Source organism: Odocoileus virginianus, chromosome 6 (assembly GCF_023699985.2).
Source record: "Odocoileus virginianus isolate 20LAN1187 ecotype Illinois chromosome 6, Ovbor_1.2, whole genome shotgun sequence".
NCBI classification, from domain to species: Eukaryota; Metazoa; Chordata; class Mammalia; order Artiodactyla; family Cervidae; genus Odocoileus; species Odocoileus virginianus.
The window spans coordinates 70,144,121-70,163,063 of NC_069679.1; the positions used below are offsets into that span (position 1 = coordinate 70,144,121).

An 18,943-nucleotide genomic window follows, 5' to 3' on the forward strand; every position below is an offset into this window, starting at 1 on the left:
ATATTGACTATAGTTCCCTGTGCTATACAACAGGAGCTTGTTGTTTATCCATCCTATTGTGTATAGTAGTTTACTTCTGCTAACACCAAACTTCCATTCCTCTCCCCTCGCTCTTGGCAACCACATATGAATCTGTCTTTGCTTTGTAGGTATGTTGATTTGTCTTGTATTTTTTGATTCCACATATAAGTGATACCATATGGTATTTTTCTTTCTCTTTCTGACTTCGTTTAGTATGATCATCTCTAGGTCCATTTGTGTTGCTGCAAATGGCATTATTTCGTTCTTTTTGATGACTGAATAGTATTCCTGTGTGTGTGTGTATGTGTGTGTGTGTGTACATTTTTCTCTGGATATATGCCCAGTAGTGGGATTGCCTGATCATATAGCAACCTTATTTTCAGTTTTTTGAGGAGCCTCCATACTGTTTTCCATAGTGCCTGCACCAATTTACATTCCCACCAACAGTGTAAATAAGTGATTTTTTTCTCTGAAAAGCATTTCATGGCCATTGTTGAAGACATTTTTGTAAATCCAAGGGTGTTTCACCTTTTCAAGTCTTGATGTTAATTGTGCCTAACTTCTACCATAAGGACTTCATTTTATCTTTATAGTCCCTGCAGCTCCAGCACAGAGCAAAAATGTTTAGGAAGTGAGGTTGGAGGGTCGTTTATCTAACAGGCCTCCATGTTCCTACCCAAATCCTCAGTGAGAACCACTTCACCCATCTCTGCTCCTTGCTTCCATTTTATGTATCATTATGAACTAAGGATCAGAGGAAACGCCTAGAACTGTTTGGATAGTTGAAATACAAAATTTTGTACTAATGAAAAATTGAGCATAATCATTTCAGTCTCACTGGTTGAACTCTTACCATGTGGCAGATACTCTCCAGATTCCTTGAGGACAGAGCTGAGCTGGCTTGGCCTCTACCTTTAAGGACCTAAAACTTAGCAGGTGAGGCAGGGATGTGTTTAGGTACAGTAATGAAAGTATTAGAAGTGTTGAAGCAAAAAAAAAAAAAAAAAAAAAGAAGAAGTGTTGAAGCAATACATGTACCCTTGGTGTTTCTCATTAGCAGTATGTAGAAGGATATGAATGCCAGGAATGATGAAAGTACAATCACAAAGTAATTAGGTTTTTTTAAATTAAATCTTATGATTCAAATAATTATTATGTGCCCATACAGTAAAATCCAAAGGGTTACACAGTGAAGCTAAAGTGTATAGATTTTATTTGGATTTCATCAGTTTTTCTGCTGATGTCCTTTTTCTCTTCCAGGATTCAATCCAGAAATGTCATATTGCATTTAGTATGTATGCTTTTTAAAGTTTATTTTTACACAGATTGTAGCATACTGTACTGTGCTTTCATTCTGTTTCATTCCAGTTTATGACTGTAGTTTATTATCCAGTCTCCTATTAATGGACTTTAAGTTTCTCTGACCTTGTTTTTAACAGTGTTAAAACATTGTTAACAGTGCTGCTATGGCTGTCCTTGAACTTCTAAGTGTATAGGTTTATGTAGAGGAGTTTCTGGGTTAAAGAATGTTGTTGTTCAGTTGCTAAGCCATGTCCAACTCTTTGCAACTCCATGGACTGCAGCATGCCGGGTCTCCCTCCTTTACTACCTCCCAAAGTTGGCTCAAACTCATATCCGTTGAGTCGGTGATGCCCTCCAACCATCACATCCTCTGTCGTCCTCTTCTCCTCCCGCCCTCAGTCTTTCTCAGCATCATGGTCTTTTCCAGTGAGTCAGCTCTTCTCATCAGGTGGCCAAAGGATTGGAGCCTCAGCATCAGTCCTTCTAGTGAATGTTCAGGGTTGATTTCCTTTAGGATTGACTGGTTTAATCTCCTTGCTGTCCAAGACACTCTCAAGTCTTCTCCAACACCACAGTTCAAAAGCATCAATTCTTTGGCACTCAACTTTCTTTATGCTTCAACTCTCACATCCATACATGACTACTGGAAAAACCATAGCTTTGACTAGATGGACCTTGTTGGCAAAGTAATGTCTCTGCTTTTTAATATGCTGTCTAGGTTGGTCATAACTTTTCTTCCAAGGAGCAAGCATCTTTTAATTTCATGGTTGTAGTCACCATCTGCAGTGATTTTGAAGCCCAAAAAATAAAGTCTGTCACTGTTTTCACTATTTCCCCATCTATTTGCCATGAAGTGATGGAACCAGATGCCATGATCTTAGTTTTCTGAATGTTGAGTTTTAAGCCAACTTTTTCACTCTTCTCTTTCATGTTCATCAAGAGGCTGTTTAGTTCTTCTTTGCTTTCTGCCATAAGGGTGGTGTCATCTGCATATCTGAGGTTATTGATATTTCTCGCAGCAATCTTGATTCCAGCTTGTGCTTCATCCAGCCCAACGTTTCTTATGATGTACTCTGCATATAAGTTAAATAAGCAGGGTGACAATATACAGCCTTTTTTTTTTTAAATATACAACCTTGACATACTCCTTTCCCGATTTGAAACCAGTCTGTTCCATGTCCAGTTCTAACTGTTGCTTCTTGACCTGCATACAGATTTCTCAGGAGGCAGGTCAGGTAGTGTGGTATTCCCATCTCAATAAGAATATTTCAGTTTGTTGTGATCCACACAGTCAAAGGCTTTAGAGTAGTAAATGAAGCAGAGTAGATGTTTTTGGGGGATTGAAGAATATGAATCCTTATACTGGTGTAGCCACTGTGAAAAACAGTATGGCGTTTCCTCAAAAAACTGAAAATAGAGCTACTGCATGATCTAGCAGTCCCACTTACTGGTATTTATTGGAAGAAAGCAAAAACACTAATTCAAAAAGATATATATGCACCCATGTATTCATCACAGTGTTATTTACAGTAGGCAAGATATGGAACCAACTTAAGTGTTATTCAATAGATGAATAGATAAAGAAGATATGGTATAGATATACAATGGACTATTACTCAACCATAGAAAGATGAAACTTTGCCACTTGCCATAACATGGATTCCCTGGTGGCTCAGAGGTTAAAGCGTCTGCCTGCAATGCAGGAGACCCAGGTTCAATCCCTGGGTTGGGAAGATGGAAATGGCACCCCACTCCAGTACTCTTGCCTGGAGAATCCCATGGACGGAGGAGCCTGGTAGGCTACAGTCCACGGGGTTGCAAAGAGTCAGACACACTGAGCGACTTCACTTTCACTTTCTTAACATGGATGGGCCTTAAGGGCATTATGCTAAGTGAAGTAATTTAAAGACAAATACCTCATGCTTTCACTTATATGTGAAATCTAAAACACAAAACAAAACAAAATCCAGACTCATAGAGAACAGATTGGTAGTTGTCAGAGGGGAGGGGATTTGGGTTGGGCAAATTGGGTAAAGGAGGTCAAGATATACAAGCTTCTGTGTATAAAATAAGTCATGGGAATGTAATGTACAGCATAGGAATATGGTCAGTAATACTGTATTAACTTAGTATGGTGACAGATGGTAACTAAACCTTTCGTGGGGATTATCTCACAATATATACAAATGTCGAATGACTATGTTGTACGCGCGTGACGAATATAATATTGTATGTCAACTATAATTCAGTTAAAAAAAAAAAAAGCAAATGCCATTCAGCTAAAAAGGGACCCTGCCAAGAATAGAAAAAAAAAAAGCATTACCATCTGTCACACATTTGTGTCTTTTTGGTGTAAAATTGTTTCCCCCACGAAAAGCCACCTCAACACTAAGAATGTGTATCTTCACATCTTTGATAAGTATTCCTAAACTATCCTCCATAGACATGTAAATTTACATTCCCATGGGCAGTGTATGCCGACCTTCCTCTTTTCTGTTGCCGGTAGTGTGTGAGTACACCTTCTGATCCTTGTCAGTTTCATAGTTGAACAAGGGGATCTCATTGTGGTTTTCCTGTTGAGTTTTTCTCGTTATACATGAGGTTACACATACTGTTGGGTGTTTAAGAGTGGTTTTTCTTTCTGTGAATTGACTCTTGTGATCTTTTGCCCATTTATCTAGTGGGATAAACTCTTAATGTAAAAAAAGAAATTAGCTCTTTGTGATAGGACGTGCTGATTTTTTCCCCTGGGTGTATATTTTGTCATTTATTGTAGCTTTTGCCATGTGTAAACTTATTACTTTTGAATAATCAAAATTTATTCATCTTTTATTTTATGGGTTTTGGGTTTCATGTCCTACTTAGAAGGGTTTTACATTCTCAAAGAGGATAAACACTATCTCCTGGTTTCTTTTAATACATTGTAATTTTCTGAATGTTTGCATTTTTTGATGAATTTGGGGGGAGTTGTGAGTTGATATCCCATTCTCTTGTCTGTCCCATTTATTCAGCAATTTATCTTTTTTGCCTTGATTTTGAATGTCACGTTTTATCCTATATCAAACTCTCTATAAAGTATTTTTAGAATTTTTATTTTATCCTTGATTTTTATGGTCTACTCATGAACCAATTTCGCACTTTTGTTACATATTTATAACATATTTTACTATGTGGCAAGGATTAAAGTTGATTTAGTTTTTACTCTTGTTTTTCTTAATTACTCTCATTATTCTTGCTCATTTATTTTCCCATATGAACCTTAGACTCAGATTCTGAACTTTCATTTGTGATAAATTTACACATTCATTTAGGTTTTTCTAAAGCATTGATCCTCTAGGAATTTGGTATAGCGCAGTATTTTTTGTCTTCTTCATTTTTTCAGTTGAATTATAATTGACATATGACATTGTATTACTTTCAAGTGTACAACATAATAATTGGACATTTACATGCATTGCAAAATCATCACCACAGTATGTACAGTTAATGCCTGTTACCATACATAGTTACAAACATTTTTTTCTCTTGTGATGAGGACTTTGAGGATCTGCTCTCTTAGCAACTTTCAGATTTGCAGTATAGCCTTATTAACTATAGTTGCCATGCTGTATGTTACATCCCCCTTACTTTTTAATTATAATTTATTAAAAAAACTTTTTTTTATTTTTTGACTTACTTATTTTATAAATAGATGTTTGTACCTTTTGACCCTCTTCACCCATATCACTCTCCCCTTACCCCCTACCTCTGGCAACCAGCAGTCTGTTCTCTGTACTTATGAGCTTGGTGTGTTTGTTTTTGTCTTACATTCCACATATAAGTGACATCATATGTTACTTGTCTTTCTCTGACTTACTTCACTTAGCATGATGCTCTCAAGGTCCATCCGGTTTGTTGTCAATGGCAGTATTTTGTTTTTATGGCACGTTAATATTTACACACACACACACACACACACACACACACACACACGCCTCATCATCTTTGTCCATTCATGTATTGATGGGCAATTTGATTGCTTCTTGGCTATTGTAAGTAATGCTGCAGTGGACATAGAGGTGTATATATCTTTTTGAATTAGTGCTTTTGCTTTCTTCCACGTGGTAGTTCTACTTTCAGTCTTTGAGGAACCTCCATACAATTTTTCCATAGTGACTCACCAATTTACAGTCCCACCAGCAGTGCACAGGGTTCCTTTTTCTCCACATTCTTGCCAGCACTTGTTACTTGTTGTCTTTTTGCTAATAGCCATTCTGACAGGTGTGAGATGATACCTCATTGTGGTTTTGATTTCTGTTGCTGTGATGATTAGCGATGTTGAGTATCTTTTCGTGTGTCTCTTGGCTGTCTGTGTGTCTTCTTTGGAAAAATGTTGATCCTCTGCTCACTTTTTAATCAGGTTGTTTGTCTTTTTTTCATGTTGAGTTGTAAGAGTTCTTTGTATATTTTGGATATGAACCCCTTATTGGGTGTATTCTTTGCAAACATCCTCTCCCATTCAGTAAGCTGCCTTTTCATTTTGTTGATGGTTTCCTTTGCTGTGCAGAAGCTTTTTAGTCTGATGTGGTCCCATTCTGCTTTTTTTAAAAAGCTTATTTTTAAAGGATTAATTAGTGATAATATAAAGGGCAGTTACTCATAATCTTATATTCCTTCCTATCAGGACAAACTACTGTTTTCATGTATTTTCTTCCCGTTTCTCCGACAGTCTTGATGATGATGAGTCATGTTTAGGGTCTTTGCTTTATTATACTGTGCCTTCTGTAATTAGCACAGTGCCTTGCAAACCGTAGGTAAAGATTTTAAAGAACTCACCCAGGTGCTGGGACTTCCTTGGTGGTCCAGTGGCTGAGACACCATGCTCCCAATGCAGGGGGCCTGGGTTCGGTCCCTGGCCAGGGAACTAGATCCCGTATGCCATTACCAGGATGGAAGATCCCAGATGCTGCAACCAAGATCTAATGCAGCCAAAAAAATAAATAAATATTAAAAAAAATAAGGAACTCATCCACACTGATGTTGGATCCTTGCTAGAAAGTAATTTGAGAGTATTTATTAAAATTTAAGGTGTAGGCATGCCTACCTAGAACCTTCCATCTGCATTACTTAGGATCTCCCCTACGGAAAACAAGCGACTGTTGACAGTGAGGCGTTGCCTCCAGGGGCAGTGGCGAGCACTGATTTTTTCAGTACGCCTGTCACCCTCGTTCTCCCTTTCTGTTTCAGTCGTTAAGTTCTGTTGACCGTGGGCACTCTTGCAGGACTGGTTCATAGCCCATGCTGAACTCTTTTAATTTGATTCTCCACCTTTTTAATTTAAAAAATCTTTGCAACTTAGTCATTCTTTAGATGAACATGTTAGAACTGATCTTTGACCCTTTCTGTGCTGAAAATCACCATCACAGGCACTGTTGCTGATGGCGGGTCCCTTGATGAGTGTGTTGGGAATGGAAATGCTTTTGCTCCTCCTGGTCCTCCTCCTGTTCCCCGTCCTGCTTAATCAGCCTGCGGAGTCCTCTTCCCAAAAACAAGTCAGTCTCCATCCATTTCAGCCCTCTTTTCTTCTGCTCTTAATTCCTTTTGGAAATGCAGTTTCTTCGTCCTTACCTTGGATCTCAAACCTGTACCCCCGTATCTTTGAAACCTCTATTTCTATACCAGAGGAGTCCTTCATTCAGCGAACATTTATGCACAGTGTGGTAGGGAGACATGATTGCTTTAGTACCAAATAGACTTGAATCAAAATTGCAATGGAACACAGAATATTGTTTTATGCAGAGCCCTAAAAGAAAAAAGTCCCCTTCATTATCTCAGCATCAAATTGAAGGGAGAAAGGAGAGAACATCCTGGTAACCTGGGAGTTAAGGGAGGCTAGGAGGTAGAATTGGAGTGTTTAAGCCTCTCAGCAGTGATCAGATTGGGTCATACTCTTGTGTGTGTCTGTCTGCAGCATGCGTGCCTCCCTTGTGGACCAGCTGGAAAGAAAACTGTGGGCTGGTTACTATGGGAATTGATGGGTGCTGCTGGCAGTTCGAAATGGAAAGTTCTTAGAATTGATCCAGAAATCCCAAGGGGGCAGAATTTTTCCCTCTCTGGCTCCCCTACGTACTTTTCTGTGATTCGATCAGCTCACTCACTTTTAGCTTGGGGAGGACATTTCCAACAGCTTGTCCCTGGTGTCCTAAGGAGATTTTGAAGGGGGCTCTCCCAGGACACAGAAAAAGAGGGCTACACAAAGGACTGCTGGTTTCCCATGAGTTTCTGTTACAGCACTTGGCTCCTTGGGCTTCAGTGAACTCAGGATTGACTTGATGCTTCTGTTTCTTTTTACATTGTCAAGGAATGTGCTCCAGACAAGGAGAGAGGAACATCAGTATGTACTTCCAGAATCACAGTCTATTCCTGTTTATTGCCACCAGCCCTCACCATAAAAGGGGGTAGGATGGGTAGCATTCTGTTTCTGGTGTAGGTTTGCCCATTTTGAAATGTTAGAGATAGAAAACAGATGTTTTAATGAGGTGATACCCATATTGGAAAAGAGTGAATTCAAAGTATATTTTGTAAGTCAGCTTTCATTAATTTGATTAATCAATAACTTTAAAAAGCTCTACCAGAGTGTATGCCAGCTTGTTTTTATAACTCCTCATGAATATGGAATGTAAAGCATTGATTTATTTTTCTAAGAAAAGCATTTGGCTTGAGGAGAGAAGAATGTTAAAGGATTGTGAACATTATAAAGTTCGAAAGGACAGTTTTTTCCCCTTGACATTTTTGGTTTCAGTTCACTGTTTTCTATTGTTTCTGATTCTTTTACTGCTAATGAGAACCATATCCAGGGAGCATGTTTTCTTCTGATTTTAAGAGATGTTGTTGACTTCCTTCCCGAAAGGTAAGAAGGAGGTCTAGATCTCTTCAAACCTTGACTTTGGGGTCTTGGAGGGGAGGAATCACTTGAATTACCTTGTGATTTGGATGATACATTTCTAGAGGCTTTGACATCCCCTTTTAGTTCATTCAATTCATGTTCTTTGGTGGGGAGGAAGAACTGGAAAGAAAGACCAGTCACACAGGCCTTGCCCTCCTCAAGCTCCTGATCAGGGAGGTAAGATGATGGGAAAAATAAAGTCCAGGGCAGGGAAGGGTGTGGCGAGTTGAGTATGAGAGGTGAATTGGTGACAAGTGAGGATGCTTCCAGAGTTAAGCACCTTTTTTGGGGAAGGTGCAGAAACCATCATAGAGGAGGTCACAGTTGAGGTCCGGGGCTGTATTTCACTGCCAGGATTTTTGGAAGTCCCAGCTATTACGATGTGAACTGGAGCTTAAAGAACAAGCAGCATTTCAACAGGTGTTTTCCTTTGTTTTTCAGCCTTGGAATCTCCCAGTGCTTTGATTTTATTTGTGTGCTTTGATTTATACTGATGAAACACTTTATATTAAAAATGCTAGGGAGTCTAGGCTTAGGCCATAAAGCTGTTGTGGGAGGAGCGTCCGATGGTGAAGACAGGCAGTAGTGACAGAGGGGAGCACAGGTGTGGTGGAGCCTGGAGAGAGGAAGGGTCCCTAATCCCAGGGAAGGGACATGGGGGCTGAAGGGGGCCGAAGGGCCCAGGGCCCAGGAGCCAGGGTTCTGCAGCGACTCCTGTATTTGTGTTGTTCTGCTGTGAAATTGGTGCAGCTCCTCCCCGTTGACCAGTGAGAAAGCCAAGGCTCACAGCATGTCAGTTCTTTTCCTAAGGTCAGCACATCCCCATGTGTTAGCACACAGATTGGAATGCACATCAGTGAATGTTGGTTAGAACCCCACACCTTGCAAAGTAGCTTTAGGGCCCCTGTGTTGTTCAGAGTGAGGTTAGTGAGGCAGGTAACCTTGCTCGAGGCCTGACTTGTACCTGACAGAATCGAGATTTCTTTTTTTTGTGTGTGGTCTTGTACAGACTTTATTTCAGGATAAGCAGATGGTCATGACTGATAAAATTTTTAACAGAAAAATTCTACTTAATAATGTTAAAAGGACGACGACTTAAACATCTGCCATTTTGTAACCTCTGATGCAGTAGATGGTTTAAGCAGAGACTGTCAAAGGATAAAACCATTAGATTAATCCCTGGAGCCTGTGAATACATTAGCTTATTTGGCGAAAGGAACTTTGAGGATGTGATCAAAGATCTTGAGGTGGGAGATGATCCTGAGTCAGGTGGGTCCAGTCTAATACCATGAGCCTTTAAAAGCAGAAAGGTGGTTCCACTGAAGTCAGAGAGAGTTGGCTAAAGAAAAGGCAGGCAAGGCGTCTGAGCTGCTGTTGCAGCTTGAAGGCCAGGAGTCGGGGAATGTGCCAGGCCTCCAGGAGCTAAGGGCTGGCAAGGAAACGGGGCCTTCCGTCCTATAGTCGAGTGGAACCGGACTCAGCCGACCAGAAAAGAGTGACCACATGGACAGACTCTCCCCAATGCTTCCAGGTTGGAACACAGGCCAACACCTTTATTTCAGCCTTGGGGGGCCCAGAGCAGGGCAACCAGCCAGGCCTGCTGGGCCTCTGACCACGAAACAGTGAGATAATGAACTTGAATGGTTTTGAGTCGCTAAATGTTTGCCAATTTGTTTGAGCAGCCACTGCTTCATGGGCTCGGGTGGTGGTAAGCAGTTTGGGGCCTGGGTCCATAGAGGCCTAGGCCTCCTGCCACTCCAGGCCCAGTCACTCCATCCTGCCCAGCCTGTGTCCAGGAAAGGCACAGAGTTGAGATTTCAATGATATTTGTTCCCAGAGCAAAAATTTGTGCACCTAAGGAGCCCACCCTGTGGACACTCAGCAGATGGGCACTAACAAAGGCTCAAAAGAGATCACACTTGAACTAGGAATGGTAGCGTGGATGCACTCTGCAATTATAAACAAGTGTCAGTTCAGTTCAGTCGCTGTCGTGTCTGACTCTTTGTGACCCCATGGACTGCAGCACACCAGGCCTCCCTGTCCATCACCAACTCCTGGAGCTTATTCAAACTCATGTCCATTGAGTCGGTGATGCCATCCGACCATCTCATCCTCTGTCGCCCCCTTCTCCTCCCGCATTCAATCTTTCCCAGCATCAGGGTCTTTTCCAGTGAGTCAGTTCTTAGCATCAGGTGGCCAAAGTGTTGAAGCTTCAGCTTCAGCATCAATCATTCCAATGAATAATCAGGACGGGTTTCCTTTACGATGGACTGGTTGGATCTCCTTGCTGTCCAAGGGACTCTCAAGAGTCTTCTCCAATACCACAGTTCAAAAGCATCAATTCTTTGGTGCTCAGCTTTCTTTATAGTCCAACTGTCATATCCATACATGATGTGGAAAACAATTGCTTTGACTAGATGAACCTTTGTTGGCAAAGTAATGTCTCTGCTTTTTAATATGCTGTCTAGGTTGGTCATAGCTTTTCTTCCAAGGAGCAAGTGTCTTTTAATTTCATGGCTGCAGTCACCATCTGCGGTGATTTTGGAGCCCCCCAAAATAAAACAAGTGTCAGTGGATATTTAATGCAGATGGAAGATATGAGAAAAGGCATGGAAAACAGTAAAGTGAAGAGTGTGTTTGGTAAGAGAGTAGTTTAGTTTGTCTGGAGTGATGGCTGGGTGAAGAGGTATAGAGGGAAATGAGTTGGAAAATTAGCTTGGAACTGACTTGTCTAGGACTTGGTATACCTAGATAAAGAATTTGGACCCTTTTTACATAAGATACTAAGAAACCATTGATGGATTTGGGGCAGGTGAAGATGGCTGCCCCAGAGATGAAAAATATGATTTTTTTTTTTTACAGTGAATTTGAATTTTATTTTTAGTTATATTTTTGAATAAAATTGAATACCGTTTAAATTCTTTAAAGATAGATCTAGGGGAAGTTAAAATTCAGTAGGAAAAGAATGTAAGAGTTACTGTCTAGGAAAGCGGGCTTCCCTGGTGGTTCAGCTGGTAATCTGCCTGCAATGCAGGGTTGGGAAGACCCCCTGGAGAAGGGATAGGCTACCCACTTCAGTATGCTTGGGCTCCCCTGGTGGCCAGATGGTAAAGAATCTGCCTGCAATGCAGGAGGCCCGGGTTCAGTCCCCGGGTTGGGAAGATCCCCTGGAGGAGGGCATGGCAACCCACTCCAGTATTCTTGCCTGGAGAATTCCCAAGAACAGAGGAGCCTGGTGGGCTACAGTCCGTGGGGTCGCAAAGAGTCAGACCTGACTGAGCGCCTAAGCACAGCACAGCACATCTAGGAAAGAGGGCTTCCCAGGTGGCGCTAGTGGTAAAGAACCCATCTGCCAATGCAGGAGAAATAAGAGACGCGAGTTCAATCCCTGGATTGGAAAGCGACTTAGCATGCATCTAGGAAAGAGTGTAAAACCTGGTTGTATTTTTTTTACACTCTAGTTCTGATTCTATAAATTTTCAAAATCTTGTCGCTTGGTGGTCTCATGGCTGTGAGATGACCGAAAATGTGTTATTGTCATAGATCGATTTGAAATAATGGTGTTTCTGTGACTGACTTTATATACACAGAAACCAAGTCTGCTGCGGATGAAGGTTATTTATGGGTCTGTTTCAGATCCAAAGTCTTGTACAGGGAGTCTTTCCCATGGGGCCTAACTCTGGCCAAAGCATTCAGATGAGACCCCTGTGTGCCCTTCTCTGGGTTGCCTTTTCTAGTCCCAGAAGAGTCCGTTCCAGCCAGATCTCGGGGGGCCGCTGTGCTTGTGTTCCTGCCCAGAAGTTCCCAAAGGCCTCTGGTTAAATCTTTAGCCGGCTAGATTATTTATGAAGATAGAGCCATTATACTGCCGTTTGGAAAGAGTTATACTTTTATACTTATTCGTAAACATTTCCTGATTTATTAGTATTAGTGCAAGGAGAAAGTTGGTTTAAATAAGCTAGGACTGATTGTGAAGCACAGTTTTTCATTGCGTCTGGGGTGGGGGGGTGGCACAGGAGGGTGCAGTCCCTGAGATTTCTCCAGTCAGGAACATGTTTTGTTCACCGTTGTCTCTCCATGGCTGAGTGGATGATGGTCTGTGGGATACAGTAAGTCCTCAATCAGTGTCTGTGGGATGAATGTTGGATGAATCCTGGGCAGTTGTGCCGGTGGAGTCATTGTAGTTGATGGGAAAACTGCTTAAGGTTTTAATTAAGGCTCCGCTCTTGGGTTCTGTGGGTTTTGCTAGTGATACAGATTTTTAAATACTCTTTTGATATGTTGCTTCGAAATGTGAGTAACACTTTAAACTTCTTTTTAGATAAAATAACCAAATAGAATCAAAGTTACTAAAAATATAAAATCTTTTAGGTTAAATTAAACAACATAGAGCATTTAGTATTGGCATTCACTTCCATTCTCTTTAGAAAGGGTCACTACCCTAAATTAAGATATCTCCTTTCTAGCCAAAATTTCATTTACTTGACTCAAAGCCCAGAGTGGAGATGGAAATGCAAGAAGGTTTGCCAGAGCATAGAACAGTAATGGGATTTTCTTTTTTCCCCTAGCAACTTGAAGTTTATTTTTGTAATTCTAGTAATTATTTATGAAAAAGTGCTATTTTGTTAACATTTAATAATGAGGAATTTGAAATAAATATGTACAAGTATTAACTATGATTTGTTTTTCTGATAGAGTGATGGTAACACAGTAAGAGGGAAATGTATTTACTTGGGGATTTGGTCATCCTAAGAGAGCCTGCTTCTGACTTTGACATTTTCTTCAAGATAATTTAGCATTGTAATATGGCATGTTGCACATTGAGGTGATTATTGCAATATTCTTGGGAAACTTCTGGAGATGATTCATCTGGGAGCCAGTTTATAGCAACAGGTAGGGAGATAAATTTTGTGCTTACAGCTCTGGAGTTCAAAGAGTCCTGAAATTTTATTTTTATACTGTCACAGTGTCATCTGCCTCTGAAAACCTTTAGTCTTTCATAATTCCATTTTATAATTTTAATTTTATAATTATAATCCTTTGTGTCCATAGAGAGGTGGGAAGCGCTGTAATGCCACACTTTGTGAACGCTCTGGGCACCTAAGAGTTGGTTGTGGGTATTACTTTCTGGCACATGAAGGGTTTTAATTGATGCATTATACATAAGACCTTAGTCGTGTTGTGGGTTCTGTTTTTAGTATTTTTCGTAAGGAAATAATTTTTAGGCTAATCAGTACATTGGTTTTGAATCTGATTAAATTTAATTATTGATGAAGAAATTTGCTTTTTGATACTCATTCCTTATAGTCCTCCTGACGGGCTTTTGTTGGGTAAACATGAAATTGGCTTTTACATGGAAGCCCCTTGTCAAATTGAAGCAGAGGACGTTGCAGACCTTTCATGTACTTGAGAATGATGTATGCAGCAGAACCTTTGGAAAACCAGCAAATACACTTGCAGAATTCCTTTTTGCACATTCTCTGTCATGACTAAACAGTTTCTCTTGATGGTTACAGTCTTGTTATGCTAAGTAGCTTAAGCAGAATAATTTCTGTTAAGTAGAATTCAGACTTTTAATACCAAAGTAAACTCAGAATCTTCCATGGTGTTTACAGTTGTCTCTAGCCATAGTTGCCCATACACTGGTGCCACCCTCTCCCACCGGAGACCCACTGTCATCCTCCTGATGCTGAAAAGAACTTCCACAGGGGACAAGGCCACCACTTCCCTGGTGGTCTGGTGGCTAAGATGCCATGCTCCCTATGCAGGGCCCCTTGAGTTCCATCCTTGGTCAGGGAACTAGGTCCTACATGCTGCAAATAAGACCCGGCGCAGCCAAGTAAATTAAAAAAAAAAAAAGAAACTGTGCAGGGACCCCCTCCTCCATGAGCTCTGTGGAATCCATCCTTCTTTTGGCACCTGCTGAAGTGCTGGCAGGAGGAAGGGGAAGAAGAGCCTAGAGTTACAGTTTCTATCTCTTGGACCCATAGGAGATAAGTAACGTGAAATCCAGACAATCTTGGAATCGTGTTTCTTTGGTTATCAGTTTCTATCCTGGCAATCCTGCTATAGTCGTTAAAACACAACAGAACAAGACATTTTAGATGGTGGTGGTGTTAGAACGTTTCATTTTTTTGCATCCAGATACTCAGAACCAAGGGGTCTAGTTTCTGTGTATACTTAGCAGGTGCACTAGGGACAGAGCCAGGCAATTCATGTCCCAGAAAGTAATACCTCTTAGGTGCCCAGAGTGTTCACAAATAGTGTAGAGCTACAGAGCTTCCTGTCTCCCTGTGGACGCAAAGAATGACTTCATTCACTTCAGTGGGACTAGTATAAAATTCCCAATCAAATTAGCATTCATTCGGAAAAAAAATGCAAGTATGCCATTCAGTACTTTTCCTTGGGGTGGTGGGAGTTTGCCCTGAAATCAGAGCAACTTCAGAAGACCGAAGTTAAAAAAATTCCCAGACTCTCCTGATTCACAGTTCTTGGGACAGGGAGTGGATATGCATCAGACTTTTTCAATGCCTGAGACTGGTTCCCACTGACAGTTCCCAGGTTAGTATTTCTTTCGCTCATCCTGAAAGATCAGGAGATGTGTTGATTTATTTATTTGCTTGCAAATAGTTTGTGTACAATACTTAGCAGAACTGTGAGAGACCAGAGTGACCTCTTTTCCTTTGGTTCCTGGAGAATGGTGTTGACATGAGGCCCCATTGAGCCAAGCCCAGGACATGTGTGCTGTTTACCCCTCTGTTTGCTCTGAGAGAACAGGGTTGCCATCTTTAGAGCAGTGGTCCCCAGCCTTTTTGGCACCAGGGACCAGTTTTGTGGAAGACAGTTTTTCCATGGACCAGAGTCAGAGGGATGGTTTCAAGATTATTCAAGCACCTTTATTGTGTACTTTTTTTTTCTATTATTATTACATCAGGTCCATCTTAGATCATCAGGCATTAATTAAATCCTGGAGGTTGGGGACTGCTGCTTTAGACTTTACCCCAACATGCCGTCAAGTTGCAGTGTTTGTATTGCATAAGGGAATCTTGAATAATACTGGACACTTTGGGAAATTTTAAAGAACTGATGATGTGGTCCTCACCACTACATAATGGGTTGCGGTGCTACGGGCCCTTACTCTGTGCCCATTATAGCATCGCCACCCCAGCCAACACCTGTTGATGCCCAGAGTTACAAGGCTGAGCAAGAGCTAGCAGACGCCAAGTTTAAGTGTAACATAATTTATGATGCGAACTTTAAAATACGAGCTTTTACTCTATCTGGGGAGAGAGAACTTGCTTGTTGTTGCAGCCAGTGGAAGACAATGCATAACCTACTTGATTCATTGACAGGTTTTCCTTTTTCTAAAGTTAGAAGGAAAATCCACTGGGGACTGGAACCAAAGGATCTGTTCCATTAACAGTTGGATGACAAATATTTCTTACCTGGATTGGTATTGCAAATACATTTTCCTTCCTGGTTATTGTAGTTGTTGTATCAAACGAAATAAGTCCTACAGATATTAGGTAAACATAACAATTTTCAGTTACAATCAAATAGGTTTTCATGCCATTTTATTTTAAAAAGGAGTCCTTTTTGCTGACTATGTAGGAAATAGATGGCTAATTTTAGCTCATTTGGAAAATAAAAAGGGACAAAAAAGAAACCCTCATTTGTATTTCTAATGTTAATATTTTTCTTAATTAAAATAATTAAAATATGCAGGCCATATGAGAAAGTACATTGCCTGTTACTGAGTTGATCATGCAGATAAAGAGGGATGGCATATATTCAGAAAACTTCAGAGGACAGAAGATGTCTGTTTGGTATCAGTGCTCTCCCAACACTGACCACAAGATGAAAATAGTCCCAGAAGCTTTTGTGTTCATGTGTTTAAAGTTGCAGAAACCTGAATTGGAAGCTTTACCTTCTGTTAACTTTTATGTTAGCATGTAGGTGAAAGGGAACTTCATGGGACATAATAATACGAAGAGTAATCAGATGGCTCAGTGGTAAGGGATCCACCTTCCAGTTCGAGGAGACGAGGGTTTGATTCCTGGGTTGGGAAGATCCCCCAGGGAAGGAAATGGCAACCCACTCCGGTATTCTTGCTGGGAAAAGTCCATGAACTGAGGAGCCTGGAGGGCTATAGTCAATGGGATTGCAAAGAGTCAGACATGACTGAATGACTAAGCATGCATGCAATGCTTGAAAATTGTTTATTTCAGTGTTCATAGTTGAAATAAAATGCAGTTTAAATCTACTGTACTCTGTTTGCTTCTTATACCTAAAATGAGCCTGTGGTGCCTTGATGCAGTCGGGTTTTTTTTTTTTTTAAAGCACTTCAAGATTGCCTTCAGAATGTTAGCTATTTCCCTCAAAGTCCTGATGATTCTGCCAGTCTAAGGCTCCAGGTATGGTATTTGGTGTTACTGGGTAGTGGAGAGTTACTGTGCTTTTTACTTTTTATCCCGCTGTTGTGGGTTTTTTTTTTTTTTTAACTATACTTTTGATTTTTTTTGTTGTTGTTAGGATAATAATTTAGTGTGTTTACAGCTCACTGCAAAAGTTCATTGTTTTCCAGTGTTTGTGGAGACCCTCTGGTCAATGACGGTATATGGTATTAGTTCTGTGTTCTGTGGCTAAAGATGCTTTTTTGTGGCCTCCAGGAGAGCCTTAGGAGGAGGAGGGTGGAACAGGTGACCTCATCCCATTTTTCAGGTGGCTGAAGGAGCTTGTCTGATGCCCTTTGGCTGTTAGACGGTCACTGCCATTCTTGTTTCTTTGCGTTCTCTTCCCTTTGTTTTATTTTTATTTTCCTGGTGGTTTTTCCAGTGATAATGACAACAACCACATCAACGATTATAATAATGTAAGAGCTGACGTTTATTGATCCATTGCCACATGGCAACCAGTGTTTTAAGTGCTCGGAGTGTGTTGACCTTCACTTCAATCCTGTGGAGTAGGCATCACTCTCTTCTTAGGGATGATGGAACTGAGAAGTAAGTTGTAACATTTTCTTTACTTTGTGGGGTAACTGAAGATCTTAAGTACGCACAGTTCTAAGCAGGTACTAAGCTCTCATTAAATGATAGTAGTTATGATGATTACTGTGTGTACTCAGTTGTCACTCCTGCATATGCATCGCTGTCTTCACTAGTCATTGAGCTCATTGAGGGCCGTGCATGTGCTGTGATACTATTACTGTTGAGTAATCTATTAAATGTGTGTCTGATTGTATTCTGGGTTTTAGCATTTGGTATCAGTTGCGCTTAGATTGGAGATGTATTCAGCCCCACAAGACTGGTTGTGTTCTGAGACCTTGACACATTGAAAATGGTCTTTGTGTTACTCTAGCCGCTGGAATTCTGTGTTCTGAAGATCCTGACATTTACAGCAAGAAGAACATGAACTTTCTAGATGAAACTGAGAACTTTCTGAACTTGGCTGAAGTGGAATTTGAGAAAGCTGAAAATGTTCTTGTATTAGGATGTTCTGTTTCCCTTGAACTGTAGCCCAGAGATTCTTTGTACTCGCCTGCATTTCAAACCCAATTGTAAAAAAAAAGAAAAAAAGTGACAACAGTATAAATGTAGCTGTGTACTCTCTTGGTTTTCTCTTGTTTGAGTTAGGCTGGGAGAATAAGGCCATTTGCATCTGTGGGATATTTCTCTTCGAGTCAGTCCTTTTCTTCCAAGGTGGGAAGTCCCTGATTGATTCAAGACTGTGGGCGACCTTCATGGAAGTGGAGGTCCAAGGGATGCCAAAAAAGCTGCTGCTGTTTTGATCCTAGGGGTTTGATCTTTGGTTTGCCATGGCTGTGTTTTTAATTACCATTAATAAACAAGACTTTACCTGGAAGGAAGGGATCGGCAAATTTAAAATTCTAATTCTGTTTGATTTCTGTAGCTCAGTATGGATGTGATTGGCTGGGAGAGTAAGCTCCATTTGGCTTTTTTTCTGTCCCATCAAATGAAGTAATATTAATTCTCTTGGGAAAGGTGATCGAGATAATGGATGGAACTCCACCTGGTGAGTAACTTGCTCCCTTGTCCCTAGGGAGCTGAGTCAATTCTTACAGGTCTCTAGGACATAGCTAACGTGAGACCTGAGGCTACAGTTCTGGCAGTGGGAAGTCTTTTGCTCAGATACAGGACACCTGGAGGTTGTGGTGATTTTAATAGGCAGCCATGAAATGTCGATATCCTTAATTCTATCTTAGGAACTAAGAATAGCTTAACTAGCAGAAAATGATAACCCCTGGGGTGTAGGGTCACAGCCACTGACTCCGGTTTGAAGGTGGGGTGGGGAGCGGTCTCAGATAAGCACGATTTGTTGGGGGTGCCAGTTTCCTGCTACTGTTCTTCCCTCATTCGTTCTGCTGTATGTGCTCTGTTGGTATTTGCCAAGAGAATCCGTGTGGCAGTGCTAGAAGACTGATGAAAAATACATGGAGAGAAAGCTCATCAATTTAATTCATTTTGTGAACAGGGAAGAAAGTATCTATTATCCTATTTTTTAACAGGAGACTTTCATATCTTCTAGTTAACTTTTTAATCTTAAAAGGGTATATGTTTACTGTAAATAATGTAAGCAACAAAACTAAAAAGATAAAGTAAAAATTACCCAAATCCTAAACCCAGCAATGTATTTTACCATTTTGTTAAGTAGCCTTATGTATTTTTTCTGTTCACA

General features: G+C 40.7%; 1 protein-coding gene and 1 non-coding gene across 7 annotated transcripts in view; both read left to right on the forward strand.

The window, feature by feature from the left end:
- SIPA1L1 (signal induced proliferation associated 1 like 1) overlaps positions 1–18,943 on the forward strand; it is a 493,843-nt gene that overhangs the window by 213,621 nt on the left and 261,279 nt on the right. The window lies entirely within an intron of this gene.
- TRNAC-GCA (transfer RNA cysteine (anticodon GCA)) lies at positions 2,985–3,056 on the forward strand. The gene has a single exon. It is a non-coding gene; the product is annotated as a tRNA-Cys (tRNA).